The following is a 13387-nucleotide window of genomic DNA, read 5'->3' as shown; positions in this document are numbered from 1 at the left end:
ACAACGGCCTGCTCCTGCCACGGCGCACGGGGGCCTTGCCTGCATTTTTTAAAAATATTATTATTATTACAAATGATCTGTTTGAATGAAACACAGCCCCGGCACTCCTCGCTGTTGGCATTTAAACAGGGAGGAAATAACAGATGATGATATCAGAGCGGGAGAGAATGAAGGAGAGGGAGAGACCACTCAAGGAGGAGAAACACTTGACCTGTTTGTTTTGGGAAAATGGTATTCCTCTGCTAATTTCCTCCTGATAAGTATCTGACAGCTCATAGTAAAGTGTTTTATCTTGGCTAGGGGGAAATGGCTTCTCTCGCTCACAGTGCCAATCGATTTCAGAGACTCCGCTGTTTTAAATTGCATTCTCTGGTTTTAAGAGCTCTTCTATTTGCATGGAGGTAATCAATTACATATATTAGGCTACCCTTTTAGTTTAACACAGACTTTCTCCTTCTTTCCCTCCCTCCTTCTCCTTACCTCTCCAGATGCGGCTGCAAATTCTCGCTCCTCCCTCTCCCACCCAACATCATTGACTGCTGTTTGCCGTGTTGGGTGGGGGGGCATTGATTTTTACTGCTCAGCTTCTCTCTCTGGTTTAACAGTTGATGAGTTGTGTTAAGACGCTCAGGGACAGCCTTGCCTGTTTTAAGGAGATGAGGTTGGCTTTTATAGCCCTCCTGCTTCCTCAGCCTTGGATGATAAGGTGTGTGTGTGTGTGTGTGTGTATGTGTGTATAGATGTGAGCGTGTCTGTCTGTACGAGTTGAGCAGCCGCTTGAGACTAGGATTCCCCCCAGGAAGCTAAAGTAAACCTTGTGGTGTTAAGGGCTTTTAACAAGCAAACTTGGGCTTTGTCATCTCCAGAATTCGAATCACTTTAAAGAGTTTGCACAGAAAATTGGTTTATCTCAGTCAATGAACAGCCACATCATCAGATACGATTACCAGGACTGAAACGTTAAGAGAGTAATACCCGACACGATTATGAAACAGGAGACGGTTCGACTCGAGTGGAGAGTTGACACAGAGTTTAGATCCAAAGGTGACGGGAATTTTTCCGTCGCCGAGTGGCACCTATAACCCCTCCCACCAGCGCGCATATACCAACAACACGCTCAGAAGTCATGGATACAGACACAAACGTCACTTAACACGATTAGTTTCTTTGAGGATTTTACCGCAGCCTCTTATATCTGGGATGAAAGAGTTCACACTTCTGACAGGAAGAAAAAAAAAAAAAAAGCTGGAGTCTGCAGAAGCTAGTACGAAGCACTCAGCTTTTCACTGCAATATTCACCACATTATTAAGGAACACATTGCTTTGTGCTGTGTGGCTCTCAACACCATCTGTAGTGTGCTGCTCAAGTGGTAGCAATTTCCTTGTAGTCTCGTGTCTCTCATGCAGTATTACAAGTGAAACTCGATTGCAGATCTCCGCTCGACGTTCTAGTGCGTTTAGTTTCTCATAAACGTTTGCATTCTTTCGGTGTTTGCTTCCTGGCGTTTTCCAATATGCAGAAACGCACTGCCATCTCAGTATTTAGCTCTCTCTTGCTCTCCTCGGCTTTGAAGCCTTATGTCATTTCAGAGAGGGGAAAAGAATGCCCAGTATTTGCTTGTAAACTAGAATCCAAGCTAACCGCTGCTGTAATAAAACCACATTATTCTATTTTTTTTGACCAGCGTTAAGAAAACGAAACACATTTCTCTCTTGTGTGGCTCCTAAATGACATCACCTCGGAAAACTATGTCATGGAACGAAGAAAACGGCTTGAAAATTGGCTCAATAAAGATATGATTATTGAATTTTTAGGAACTTAATATGTGGCAAACTTAACAATGTGATATTATAATCTCTCTCTTAAACCCATCACCTTTACACACTTTCAGCACACACATTTTTTAAAGAGGGCCCATCAGTGCGTGTTATAGCTGGGTAATATCAGCCTAATAGGCTTACCTGCCAGCACTGTATGGTATGTAGACCCTGTAAATCACATTTGTCTGCGACACCTGCTCGCCTCCCTGTGTATTTATGGCTTTCTCCTCCACCCCGTCCTCTTCTTTTTGGCCTGGGTCCAAAATCAACCCCCTCTTCCCACAGTATGTTCTCCAGTGTGCTCCCTTCTTCTCATGGATTAAATGAATGAATGAGCAGGTGTTAAGATGTATGGGAGGGGGGCCCCCATTCAATCCATGGGCCCCTTCTGTTTAAACCATTTTACAGTACAGCGTCCAAATACCAACGGGAGATATTTTCAAGATGATGTACTAGAGCAATTCACCTGTTCCTTCCGATATTACTAATATCAGATTTCTTCCACTTTCCCCGTGCTATTGTTTGAGGGACACTTCCTCGTTGTCCAGTTCCACTGGCCCAAAAAAAAGAGAGAAAGAGAGAGAAAAAAAATTCTTCGACTGCGTGATCAGACAAGCCAAGTTTTACTGTACCTCTTGGAAAATGGCCACAAGGGCACCCTGAAGCAGAGGAAGCCTGTTTGCTTCAGTGTTAGAGATTGTAAGGGATGAAACAATGGGAGAGATAACAGGGTGGTGTGTGTTTTGCCAGGAGACCTTTAGATAAAGACTGAATTTATGTTCTCATATGTATTTCTAAAGAACTGCAAAGAAAAGAGTCATTTTTTTCACACAGAAGACAGTTTGAAAACGCTGATGTTGAATAATAGTCACAGAAAAGTCTTATAAACAAGAAAGACAAACAAGGTTGTGGTAGCAAACGGTTGCTGCTTTGCACACATCCAGCAACATAAGCACTGATTTAGCATCATGTTCGTACCACCTGGCAAATGTAAATTCAATATTGCTCATAGTCTCCCACCTCAGTTTTTACTCCACATTAACCCCCGGGGGAAAAGAACAGGGTAGCTACATAACTCTATAGCCAGGTTTGAACCAAAAGGTACTTTTTGAACAAACTAAACTATTGCTGTGACCCATTATTGTCTGCGTTTGCACTGCAGCCTGTAAGTCCTGAAAATGCACAACACCTCCAATCCAGTAGGTGGTGGTAAGAAGAGGACAGGGGTTATACAACGAAAGTGAAGGACAGGCTCGACGTCTTCATTTGTGTGACACTACAGTTAACAAATGAACCTGTTTTAGTTTTTTCACCTTAGCCCGGACCTGTTCCGTGGTTTGGCCAATGCTGTGCTCACTCAACCTCGTAGATATTACAGCGTTAACCTTTTAGTTCCAGGTTACAGTTTCCAGTTCCCGATGGATGTTGTCTTTCGTTTAAATGGTTAGCAAGACCTGGACCTGGTTGTCATTTCATCTCATACAGTCTTGCATCAGAACAAAACCGTCTGCCTACAGCTGCAGTTTTTAAACATCACGGATGATATGAAATGTTGTGAGTACTCGACCTATCACAAATGTTCAGCACTGCAGACCACACCCAAAAGTTCCGGAAGCTTTGGAAAGTACGAACCCTTGAATAGGGGCTTTTTTGGGTCGTAGTAGATCAATGCTCCTGGAGCTAAATGTTGACCCTGGTTCCTGTGGTTGAAACATATAGTTCCTCAAATGGTTCCTGGGGAAAGTTCTGGTGGTGGAAACTCACCTTATGCTTCACTATTCACCCTTCAGGGACTCATAGTAATTCTGTCTGTGGTTTGCTCCTGGGCAGGTAACACACAGTGGGTTCTTCACAGCATTTTAAACAACAAAACAAAACTTTTATCGATTGAACTGAAGCGTATCGTTGATTACTAGAGACAGAGCAGTAATGTGCTGGTAGGCTAATCCCAAAACCTGCGTGTGTTTGTGTGTGTGTGTGTGTGTGTGTGTGTGTTCTGGCCCTATGCTGGATTTGTATCAGCCTGTAAAGGGCGCAGTGAAGCAGTGAGGAGAGACTAAGAGAGGTGTATTAAGGCAGTGAATCTCACTGCTCTGTGTGTAATGGACTCAGGATGAGGGCTGACCAAGCGTCAGGCTGCTGATAACCTTTAGGAAGGACATTGTTCCTGTGCAGCGGGGGGTTGGGTCGCGTGGGGGGATATACAGGACTGCTGCAGTATACAGGCACGGTGTGATGGGTGGTGCAGTTGTTCATTGGTTCATTGGCTCTCCGGCAGGGTTAGGGGGTAGAATAAATGGGGCAGTATAGCAAACTCCCTCATGGCTTCCTGCATACATTTTTCAATACCAGGGTGTATTTCTCTGTGATCCATTTGTCCTCTGTCTGAACCAGGTTCTCCCTGGCAATCCATTAAAAGAAATTTAACAGTCTTTTCTTCTGTCTTCCTTCCCCTCAGATCACCGCTTAAGGAAGCGGGGTCAGCGAGGGACCGTGCGTGAGGAATACATGAAGGGTGGGTTGGGGGAGGGGGCGGCCACCACAGCGGCAGTACCACCGAGGTCAAAGTTCACACAGGTAAGCAGATTTTTTTTTTCTCTCTTAATCCACTGCTCTGTGCTTGTGCACACTCTTTGGTTCAGTCCTGGCGTGTGTATGTGTGTGTGTTTTTTTTTTTTCGACACGGAGAAGACTTGGCACGCAAAGGCGAAATGAGGGAGTAATGTGGCTGGTTTTGATTGGACCCTCCTGGGCTGGCGGCCGGGGAGGAACTGGGATCTGAGCAGTCTGCAGCTGCTGTTTATGAGGAGCTGTGCAGGATCCTGTTTGGCTCTGTGTTAAGAAAAAAAAAAAAAAAAAAAAAAACCCAGCCAGTCCCCGCCGAGAACCCTGTGGCCAGTGTCAATACTTGGAGAGTAGAACAAAACCATGATGCTTTGATTCAAGAATCTTTTTTTTTTTTTCCAAAACGCTCATATTTTCTGACTTTTTTTTTTTTTTTTTTTTAAACAGTGGACAGATGCTGGATGTGAAAATATTCATGCAAGTGCTGTGGTTGATATTCAGAGGCTTTTTCTCATGCAACCTGAAAAGTTTGTCATGTTTTTAAAAGTAGGTCCATAAAAGTGCAAAACTCCTCCACCTAGCTCCATGTTACACTCTCCTCTTCAGCCTTTCTTACTGTGTTTGCTACCAGGGATTAAGGAGTATTGTGGAGGGGTGGGGAGCAAATAAATAATAAAGTGCTGGTTAATCTTCCTTAGTGCAGTGTGTGTGTGTGTGTGTGTGTGTGTGTGTGCATGTGAGCAATGGCACCACCAGGGGAACATCTGCCTCGCACACAAACACACGCATGCACACGTAACGCAGGCAGACAGACACAAATACTGTACACACATGCGCGACTAGCAGGGATCAGCCAAAGCGATTAGCACACGGACGTCAGAGCACAGAAAGCGACAGGTTTAACACACACACACACACACGCGCAGGAGGAGGCACACACATACATACATAAACTCACACAGAAGCACAAATGCGTCGACCATCCGCGGAGTGACAAGTAATGCACAGTGAAAGAAAGAGAGAAGCTGCCAGTGCACAGCGCAGAGCTGCGGAATGTGACAGCACACGACTGCAGACACATGAAAGTATAGGAAGACAAGTTTTACTGCGCCTCTCGGTTGCTGTCGTTCTGTATTCATCTCGCCTGGTATCCATGGACTCGTGTCTGTTCTCCTTTTTTTTTTTTTCTCCTCCTCTCACATTAACACATACACAGCACACCAACAGTTGATCAAACAACTGTGCAATTGAGGCAGAATTTGGCCAGACAGGCAGCCAGGATGAGTAATGTAGAGCTCCGCTGGCTTAATTTGTTTAGAAAGCCTATCATTGCTGCAAACATGCCACAGACTGTTGCCGTTTACAGAGGAGTATTTTCCCCTGGAGCTTTAATTGGATGCATTTTTAATGTCAGCGCCACATAGTGTGGTCACTGTTGACACTGAACACTGTGGCCGTTGTGAAGGCGATGGGAGTTGAGATTGAGGAGAGAGGAAGAGCGTGTTTGTGTGCGCGCGAGTTTGTCCGAGGGTTGGGTGGATTCCTTCAGTGTTACGTCCACACTAAAGGTGAAATTTATGTTTCTGCAACACCAGGGTTGCGGCCTGTAGTTGTGGAGTAACGCACGTAGCCGCTTGTATCACGACACGAACGAGGGGGGAAACTGAGTTTTGAGAAAACACGATCAAATAAATAAACCCTTCCCGGATACGATGAGGTTAGGGGAACAACTTTATGTTCTCTGCTGTCACTCACATTTAGCGATTACTCAATACAGGCTGATGTCATGGATCTGTATTTGTTTATTTTGTTCATAAAACGGTGGTGCAGCACAGAAGCCGCTGTTTCCTAGATGAGACTCAGAAGAAGAACAACACTGGTGTGGATGCGACGTCGGTCAGTCGTGCAAAGAACGTTTTTGGGGTTTTTTTTGTACAAATTAGCAGACGTAGTCTTACAGTGTTGGGTTTGGCTCTTTTTGATGTGTTGTGTGCTCCTCTGTGCCGCGTGGCATTCCTAGATAAAGCAAAGGATCCTGGGGATTAGCTCACACCAAGTGATTTAGCATCCCATTCCCAGCCCTCTCTTTCATTTTTGTGTTTCTTTCCCTCCATTTTGTGTCTTGCACTCTCTCTTCCTTATTTTTTTTTTCAGCCCATCCCTCTTCTCTTGTATGGTTTTCTCCATCATCTGTGCACTGATGTGCCAGGATATTATGCCGTATGTTTGTGACAGAGGAAAGGTGAAAAACATAGATAAAGACAAAATGAGAAAGAACACGCGTCTCTTCAAGACTCTGATTCTCGGAGGAGTTTCACTTCAGGGTGCTGCAGCTTAGGTAACTGTGATGATATTCAAAAGACAGGAATGTGTATTTTTATCCTTGCTGGTGATAGTCATTGTGGTTATCGTCTTATGGCCCATTTTTCCTCACACAGACACAGACACACACACACACATAGAAGCCGGCCCTTTTTTGGATTGTGTGCTGCAAGAGGCATCTCACAAACAAGCAGAGGTATAAAGTGGTGAGAGTGGGAGGATGAGAGAGAACATTGTCTTCTCTTTTCCAGCTTAGGGACAGAGCAGAACAGGTTGTGTGAGGATACTTGCTATCCTTAACAACGTCTAACACCGCCTCAGGGCCACCTCTACTTCTCTGATGCAGCTGAGGTTTGTGTTGTGCAGAGGAGTTGGAATATTTGCAACACATTCCTCAGCGTCAGATGGCATTACAGGTTACACTGTAATTACCATGTAACAGATTCACTTTGTCAAGTTGTGACATAATGAATGCAAGGCCTTAGATTAATGTCTTTTTCTTTAACAGACCTATATGTGTTTTTACGTCTTCCTCCATTTACACAAACCTATACCATAATAGCAAAATAGATTAGGATGGCGTTACCTGGGCTTTTTTCCTGGGAAATTCCAGTTTCATTCAAGTTAGGTGTTACGGCTCTCTTTGATACGAGTAGAAGACTTGGTACTAGTTTGGTGTAGAGAGTCATTGTTAAAAAAGAAGTCAGCCAGGATTGGTCAGATGATCATACAGGTTGTAAACAAATCCCCAGAATGGCCGAATATAATGTGCAAGAGAAAAGAAACCCAAGAAACTGAAACCGTGCAAACATCCATCACAGTTTACAATGTTTCCCATGGAATAAACTTTATTGATGTTTTGATGGGTCCATCTGCTCGCTGACCCTCGACGGCCAATACAAGACTCGTCAATAAAGATTTGTAAAGCTATTTCAAGTTCCTTTTCACAGACTGTGGCAGGTGTACAAACAGGTAGAAGAGGGCTTGCACAGGGAGAGATTGCACACTGGTTTTTTGATCACAGATGGCTCGGTTCTCTCGGCTGGATAAACAAATAAAAATAAGGAATGCTAAAAGGAGTTGCCAAGTATACATTGGTGGCTGTGGCTATTCTTGGTTTCGCTTTCACTTCCAGTTCTCCTGTGCAGTAGCTAACACATTATGGCTAGTCTTTTGGTTGCGCTAATTTTTGAGGTTTTTGGTGCTTAAAGATAATCTGCTGTTTAGATAATGTAGTTTATCTGATCATGTGACCACTGATATCTTCCTCTGTGCGATTTAGTTTCAGGGTTACCATCATGTTTCCACATCTCAGATCCCAGATGATGAAGTTATCATGATGTTGGCTGAAACTATGAAAATGAGACCCAAGTTGTTAATGAACCAGATTTTTTCCTTTAAATGTCTTCAAAACGTTGATGTAATCTGAAATGACATCACTCCAGTCGACCAAGCATCTCCGTGCGCCGGTCGGTCCGTGATGTTATCCATCACTGGGTCTCTCTGTCTGGCGTCGTCAATTACCCAGAGGAAAACAACATTAGAGGCCTGAATGGGACACGGAGCCGTGGCAGGCCTGACATGGCTGTGTTATATGATTACACAACCTGTTGGCTGTCCGCCTGTCAAGTGTCTCCCAGCTCTGATGAATGGCTGCAATATGCCGCGCATCACAACACGCCACGCCACACACTCATTAATGGCTTCTCATAATGCCCGGGACGTTCCTCCAATGCCACGGCAGGATTCACAGAGAGAGAGAGGGAGAGAGAGAGAGGGAGAGATGGGGGTAGTCGTAGCATGAGAGTGAGAGTGAGAAATGGCTTTCATGAATACTCCAACCTTGTTTCCGTGTCACCATTCAAGGCAGTAAACAAAAGAAACACGGTGTCCTCATTTGAATAATTTCACAAATGGTGTGGCAAGAAGCCAGCATCACAGTCACACGTAACTCGTAATGAAGGAACAATAGATGGAAGAAACAGGATGAGGAGAGAAACGCAGAAAAATAACACAAGAGAGATGTGAAAATTACTACTTTTAAAAGTACGACACATATGTTTCACAATGAGATACATACTTGTCCATCTGTGGCCTATTTGCAAAGATTACCAGGAAAGCTGCATGCACGCCAGTGTGTGGGAACGTTACAATAGAGACGCTCGAAGAAAGGAGATTGAATCTGTCGTCTGTCGGATGCCATCTGAAGCTTAGCTGATTGCTCTTTCTTTTGGTGAATTAGGAGGCATGCTACCCGAGAGCCTCCAAAACTACTTGACTCCCAGCTATAACAAACAGATTTGATTCTCATAGAGACACTGTACCGAGAGGTTTCAAATTAGAGGGGTGAAATTTGTTATGAATGAATTGTTTTTCGAAGGAGATGAGATGCTGTGTGCCAGTTGTAAAGTAGTTTTTCGCGAACTGTATCGGCCACTGAGAGGTTATCGAAAACCTACACAACCCTTCGGCAACATCAGTGGGGGTGTTTGTGGCTGCAGTGTGTAAGGCCTGCTGGGGAGGCAGAGGCCCCATTGATAAGCACATTCTTTCTCTCAATTTGACAGGCCTGTGCTCGATACACTGCGCCTCAGCTTTGTCTTGTCATATATTTTGTGCCTTCTTCGCACATTAAAGTCAGTATTTTTATAGAAAGCGACACAGATGTTCAGAGATTTTTCAATTTCACCTCGCTCAGATGTGCCAGTGTTTTCAGGCTCAATGCCGTGGAGGAACGCATCGAGCAGCGCTGCACCTGCAGTCTGTGTGTGTGTGTGTGAGAGAGAGAGAGGAGACAGAGAGAAACAATCTGGCTGTATATTCCTCTGTCTGTGCCTGTGTTATTGTATGTGTTCAGTCTCACAGCTTGAGTTTCTCAGTTTGAAATGCAACACCTGCAGATGTGTCTTGTAAACTGCAGCCCGCAGCTTCTCTCCCATTCAGAGGGGACCACTGAAACAAAGCAATTAAAGTAGCACTCTAGTTTTGATGAGTGGGTGTGCCTGCCTGTGCATGAGTGTGTGTGAGTAATTACACATTGTTTTTCACGCCACGATCTCTTGAATCGAACAGCGAGAAGATCGACACCCCGTCGCGGGGGGAGGAGGAGGACGGCGGTGCCAATCACAGCAGTGAGGTCAAAGGGCGCTGACAACCTGTTGACACGGCGGGCAGATTTATGCCACAAACACGCAGGCGGCCACAGAGCAGTTTTTGGCGCAGCACTTTCTAGCTGTGGTTTCTTGTTGCTGCTGATCTTTGGGTCCTTCCAGCTCCAGATACCAGAGCCTGAGTTATTCTCCACTGCGCTGCCTGACCCTCCTAATTGAGAACGGCTGTGGCTGCGAAAGAGAGAGCTAAACAGAGAGAGAGAGAGAGAGAGAGAGAGAGAGGGAGGACAGATTCTTGTGTGGAAGCTGGAGAAAGTAAGAACAAAAGACTTGAGTAAATGAAAGGAGTAAAGAGCCGAGACGTGTGCAGGCCAATGCTGATCAAGTGGAAGGATGGCTGTGCGCTCAACAGTTGGCCTCATGAAAGCCCAAACTCCTTCCTCCTCCCGCCTCTTCCTCATTTCTGGCTTTGAGCCCAACAAAGCCAAACACAATGTCCTTAAATGTAGGTGCAACTTTTTACAATAGTATATAATAGCTGCAAGAAAGATAGAAAGAAACAACCGAGAGGGGTGTGCTGTTCGGAGCAGCATAAGGGGAAATCAAAGCAGAGAGGGGTGGGGACGGAGGAGCGGCGTGCTCGGTGACAGCTGCATGTATGTTGTGTAGTGGGTGACGGTCTGTCCGTCTGTCAGAGCAGATATTTCTGTCTGTTTAGTGCTGCCTTACTGGCTGCCAGAGACACTCCTCATGTCATCGCTGGGTGCCTGCTGTCACTGGCTAAAAAGGAGAGAGGGAGCGGAGTGTGTGTTTGCACGGGTGTGCGTGCGTGCGCGCGTGTGGGTAAGCGAGAGTGACAGAGAGAGAAACTCGAGCAGCTGTCTCGAACGCTCCTCCACTCTGTCAGTACATTTTGAATCTGTCCCCCCCCCCCCCCCTCGATACATCCCCTGGAAGACGGCGCTCCAGTCAGTTGTCGTGGTCAAACAAACCTCCACCTTTCTGTCGTTAGAAGAGCTCAGGTTTTGGAAATGAGTCTCTGTTCAGTAATGAGATCATAAACTGTATCGTCGTGTCCCCAGTGAACCAGTTTGCTTTGCTTATATTTAAAGGTAAATTTATGTTTGTACAACACGGCTCTTCCTGTCATATTTACAGTCAGTACATCTTTTGCACGTACATCCATACATCTGCCACTGTTTTTATTACAGCCTGTCTCACCAAACTTTCAGACGTGGGTTATTTAAAGGCGCTGCATGTCGGTGTTTGCCATCGCTAGATATTAACATGACTTTTCAGTCTGGAGGAAACGATGAGCATCAAGTTCAGCATTTCTCTACTTGCCAAGAGCTGCAAAACCACGCTTATGTTAACTCTTGTTTTGCTTCTATTTTCGTTACTTCTTCCCTCCACCAGCCGAACGCAGAGTCTTTGCCGTGAGTGGGCGGCGTTGGCGGCAGCGATGGTCGCTCGCAACAGCTTCAGCCATCGCTGCTTTTACTCTTCCATTCACTGACTTAGAGGTTAGAATATGCCGTCTGGGCAGCGCTGCTTCTTTGTCCTCTCATGTTGGACGGGGACTGGACGCCTCATGGATTCACTAGTGCCTCTTGAGGTACAAGGTGGCATCGCAACCCACTATGGACTGTGACTAGCTGGCTAAGATGCTCAGTTTTGACACTTTGCAAAACAATACATAAATCTCTTTAACATAATGTCAGAATTGTTATTCCCAATTCATTTTTGAATGTTTTAAATGATCTCAATTAATAAAGGTATAAATGAGAGTGACATTAACGAGAATAATTACCCAAGTTGTCTATTTTTGCTCAACATCTCTAATCAGGCGATGTTTTGCTCAACTTGAAGGTTGATCTCATGTCTTTCATTATATGCGGAGGAAAAGCAAAGCCGGTAGTGAGTTTTTAATCAATTGTGCAGATGCGATTTTTCACTACTAGGGATGCCTTAGTTGTATTTCCTTGGGCCCATTTGATTCTGTTGTAAAATTATGTCCAGTGGAGGCGGCGAATACAACGTTATGCAATCTTGTAGTAGATACAGTGTATTAGTTAAATCGATGACAATAAGGCTTTTGAAAAGCCAGCACGTATCTTTAGCACACACTTAGTGTTGACTAGTGTAGGCGACTAGTACTATCTCGGAAAAACTTGTAGCAGCTGTAATGAAAAGACATAGTATTAGGCAGCAGAGTCTGTCAGTTTGGTGTGGGAGGTACAATTTACATGAGATATGACACAAAAATAGCATACTGTTTTAATTTTCCTGGGTCAACTGAATGTGAGTGTGGGTGGCAGGCACACAGAGACGTTGTAGAGCTGAAAATCACTGAGTGCAGTGGTTTTGCTCACTTGAAACAGTTCCAACAATGAATGTGACTAGTCAGCTCAGTGTATGTTAAATAAAGTTTGTGATTTCACTTCACTGGGAGGTTTGATCTCTTATTTTGGATAATACGGCTGCTATGATTTCACATACTGAAAAGGAAACATTACCTTGATGCGCATGGTTGATTTCAGTGTCTACATTTTCATGACTTGAACAATGGACCAATCTCTTGAAAACATCATGTGTTCCTTTAAAATCATGGGTTTCTGTTTCTTACTAATACGCTGCTTTTTTCTTTTTTTTTTCCCTTCTTTGCCTTAATTGCCGGCCATTGACTGTTTGATTGCAATCATCTGTTGTTGGTGCGCTGTCGTCTGATTACAAACACGTGTTGTTCGCCAACCAAGATAGCCACAGAGTGAGGTAATGGAATATTAAAAAAAAAAAAAAAAAATTAAGAGCATTAATGAGGCACTGGGCTGCACAGTGGCTCAGTGGTTATCCCCCAAGCTTCGGAGGTTTTGCACCCGCAAGGCGACCGGAGCTGTTCAGTGTGAAGTTTCTCCCAACGCTCGCCATGTGTTTTTCTTTGGGTGCTCTGGTTTTCCTGCACCCGGGGTGAACTGGGGACTCTTAAACTGAGTGAATGGAAGTGGGTCTAGAAAATGAATAGTGAGGTTTAGTTGCCGCTGTTGATTTAAAGTTTCTTAGAAATCTCAACTTTTCTTTTTTTCAAGTATATTTTTTGGGCTTTTGCCTTTAATTGATAGTGCAGTCAAGAGAGACAGGAAATGGGGAGGCAGAGAGAGGGGGAATGACATGTAGCAAAGGGCCACCAGAATCGGGATTCGATACGCAGCGAGGACTTTAGCCTCTGCATATGGGGCGCATGCTCTACCCACTGAGCTAAACGACGCCCCAGAGATCTCAACTTTTATTGAACTTTCTTGGACAGTTTATTTCATGGGGTCTCTCAATAAGACAGTAATACTTGTATGATTCGATGAACCTAGGAAGTAGGGTCATTTAATTCTCCACACGTAATTCCCAGGCTGGAAAAACCCCATGATTTTAACAGTGATATGAGCTTTTCACGGTGACGTTGCCTATAATTTTGTGGCAGGCGTAACAGCATTAGTCCGTCTTTTTTAGATTGCGTACTGTCAGTGTTCGCCTCCTCTGACTCCTCCGCTGACAGTCCTGTAACCACACACCGGTGT

At 44.7% G+C, this 13387-nt stretch overlaps 1 protein-coding gene across 5 annotated transcripts in view; it reads left to right on the top strand.

Moving 5' to 3' along the window:
• zmiz1a (zinc finger, MIZ-type containing 1a) overlaps window positions 1-13387 on the top strand; it is a 100622-nt gene that overhangs the window by 20204 nt on the left and 67031 nt on the right. For all 5 annotated transcript variants that reach the window (XM_083987613.1, XM_083987614.1, XM_083987615.1 and 2 more), the window contains exon 2: window positions 4280-4398. The gene's annotated coding sequence lies outside the window, so the exon portion shown is untranslated. The remainder of the gene's footprint in view (window positions 1-4279; window positions 4399-13387) is intronic.

The sequence above is a fragment of the Trachurus trachurus genome (genome assembly GCF_905171665.1).
Source record: "Trachurus trachurus genome assembly, chromosome: 15".
Classification (NCBI taxonomy): domain Eukaryota; kingdom Metazoa; phylum Chordata; class Actinopteri; order Carangiformes; family Carangidae; genus Trachurus; species Trachurus trachurus.
This window is presented reverse-complemented; position numbering and strand designations above follow the sequence as displayed.